Source organism: Myotis daubentonii, chromosome 4, assembly GCF_963259705.1.
Source record: "Myotis daubentonii chromosome 4, mMyoDau2.1, whole genome shotgun sequence".
NCBI lineage: Eukaryota > Metazoa > Chordata > Mammalia > Chiroptera > Vespertilionidae > Myotis > Myotis daubentonii.
In genome coordinates, this window is record NC_081843.1 from 40,656,284 (window position 1) to 40,659,247 (window position 2,964).

The window sequence follows — 2,964 nt, forward strand, 5'->3', positions numbered from 1 at the left end:
AATAGCCAATTCAATATATTCTATTAAAGAGATCTTAAAACAGGAATTGTGTCTGCATCCAACAGTCCAAAGGCTCCAGAAAGACTAAGGCGAGGCAAGTAGAGAGGAGAGACAAGGAAGAAGGAAGGATTTTATATTCCAGGGTACAACTGGGGAAGCCAACTAAGAAATGTAATTTGTGACTTGTCTGTTTTTAGGTCTAAGAATAATAACATGGGGTACTCTTAGCAAAGGATTTTAGTATGAATTGCTGTTAAGTCAAAATCTATTGCTATTATGCATATTATGCTTTCAAAATATAGAGAAGATGAATTGAAAGCAATATATGAATGATGCATACCAGGCTTTATTTAAGCATACAAATTTATTTAAGTTTTATGTGACATCGGAGTCATCATCTATAATAATAAAAGCGTAATATGCTAATTAGGCCGGACATCCTTCTGGACGACCTTCCAGCTGAAGCCGGGGCTGCGATGGAAGCCCAGGTCCTGGGTGCCTGTCGGGTGCCTGCCGGGTGCCAGAGGGAAGCCCAGGTCCTGGGTCCTGGGTCCTGGGTCCTGGGTGCCAGAGGGAAGCCGGTGCCAGCAGCTGGGGGAAGGAAGGCCTACTCTTGCACAAATTTTGTGCATCGGGCCTCTAGTAAAGAAATGAAGACTTAAACAGTTAAGCCTAAGTGTCGATGAAGAGTCAAAAGTCAAGGAAAAATGTGATTAGAACAAAAGGGTATGGCAGTCAGATCCCAGCAACAGATGCAGTGTGCTTGTCTTTCCAGGCTCTTATTGCTGTCTCCATTAGCTTCCAGAAGCATGGCCTCTGGTGTGGCTGTCTCTGATGGAGTCATCAAAGTGTTCAGTGACATGAAGGTACCTAAGTCCTCGACACCAGAGGAAGTGAAGAGCACAAGAAGGAGGTGCTCTTCTGCCTGAGTGAAGACCAGAAGAACATCATTCTGGAAGAGGGCAAGGAGATCCTGGTAGATGATGTGGGCCAGACAGTAGACGACCCCTACGCCACCTTCATCAAGATGCTGCCTGGCTATGCCACTATGCACTGTATGATGCAACCTATGAGGCCAAGGAGAGCAAGAAGGAAGACCTGGTGTTTATCTTCTGAGCCCCTGAGTCTGCACCCCTTAAGAGCAAAATGATCAATGCCAGCTCCAAGGATGCCATCAAGAAGAAGCTTACGGGGATCAAGCATGAATTACAAGCAAACTGCTACGAGAAGGTCAGGACCACTACACTCTGCAGAGAAGCTGGGGGCAGTGCTGTCATCTCCCTGGAGGGCAAGCCTTTGTGAGCCCCCTCCAGCCCCCTGCCTGGAGCATCTGGCAGCCCCAGACCTGCCTGTGGGGGGTTGCAGGCTGCCCCCCTCCTGCCAAACCAGATGGGCTGGGGGATCTTAGCAGGGGAAGGGCAATCCCTTCACCCAGTTGGCAAACAGCCCCCCACCCCCTGGACCTTCCTTCTCCCTCCACCCCTGATGGTCTGGCCTTCCCAAACCGCTTTTGATCTTCTGATTCCTCTTGGGTTGAAACAGACCAAGTCCTCCCCAACCCAGGCACCCCAGTTTTGGAGAGGGCCTGTATTTTTTTAATGACACCCGTACTTGCAACCTGTTCCTCCTCTTTCCCATGCTGCCAACTTCTAACCACAATAGTGTCTCTGCTTGTCTGTTTAGTTCTGTGTATAAATAGAATGTTGTGAAGATTACCTCTCTCCATGCTGCCTGGTTCCCCGCCCCTTTTCCACCTGGTCTCAGCCATTCATGGAAGTAGGACCAGTAAGGGACCCTTAATTTAAAAAAAAAAAAGGAAGAAAAAAACAATAAAAAGCCTCACTTAAAAAAAGGGGGGGGGGGGTAATGAGCTGGGAGAAACTTAGACTTAGTTCATTTAGATTACTCATGGTGTCTCTTAATCTTCAGAGATAAGGATGTTCCTTTCCTCCAGGTATAGGAAGGGCACCTCCCTCTCACATGAGAGTCTTATGACTTGCTTCAAGGAAGAAAGGGGAGGTGAGAAAGTCCTTCCTATACCTGCTATTTCTCAATTATTTCAGCTTAAAATATTTAATATGCCAAGATGGCATATTTTGGGGTAGTGTGTTCTGAATGCCATCTGTGTGTGTGTGTGTGTGTATGTGTGTGTCACAAAAACACATACAGGTACACCTAAAGCTTCTAATCTGTCTGAAGAGTTTTTTAAAAAAAAAAAAAAAAAAAAAACTATGAATGCAATCAAAGTATATGGTGAGCTCTTATCTTTCTGCAACATTATAACTTATATATAGTTGAAATATCCATGAACCTTTGGTTTGACTATGTAATTCTGAGGACTTGTCATTAAGAATGGTATCTTTATGGATTAATGTATAAATTATATGACTTTAAATATAGTGTTAGTACTTTGGGTTGACTTTTGTTTCCTCAAAAGTTATACATGAGTTCTAGCTAAACACACATCCATACCCATCAACTTTTGTAGTTTTTAAAAACTAAAAGCAAAAGAGAGTTCAACTTAATCCCTTTTTGTTTCTCTTATAGAGAAACATTTCTAATATCCAAAGTTAAAATTTTGTGAGAAAAATAAATACTTACTTTGGATTTCCATTCCTAATGTAAAATAATGGTGTGCCCCCACCTGAACCATGAAGTTAACCTGTAGAGTTCCATTCAATTACAGATGAACTGTTTCTTCCCTTTTCAGTTTTCACTGGTGGTCAGGGCAGTACATGGTCCCCTAAAGGGGGGACATTGTAATTGATTGTACTTTTCTGACAAGAAGAGCCACAGGCACTTTTTCATTCACAACTTACTGTGGCCCAGCCCCCCGTTATCACAGCTCCCAGAACCATGATCTGGGCCTGAAACAAAGCAGCCATCCCATGTCCACTCGTCTGGGTGTCCGGCTCATACCCTCAAGCTAGTAGATAAGCAAGAAGAAAGAAGCAGAGATGGAAG

General features: G+C 44.0%; 1 pseudogene; it reads left to right on the forward strand.

Moving 5' to 3' along the window:
• Positions 1 to 767: 767 nt before the first annotated feature.
• LOC132232384 (cofilin-1-like) lies at positions 768 to 1,656 on the forward strand (annotated as a pseudogene).
• Positions 1,657 to 2,964: the final 1,308 nt, after the last annotated feature.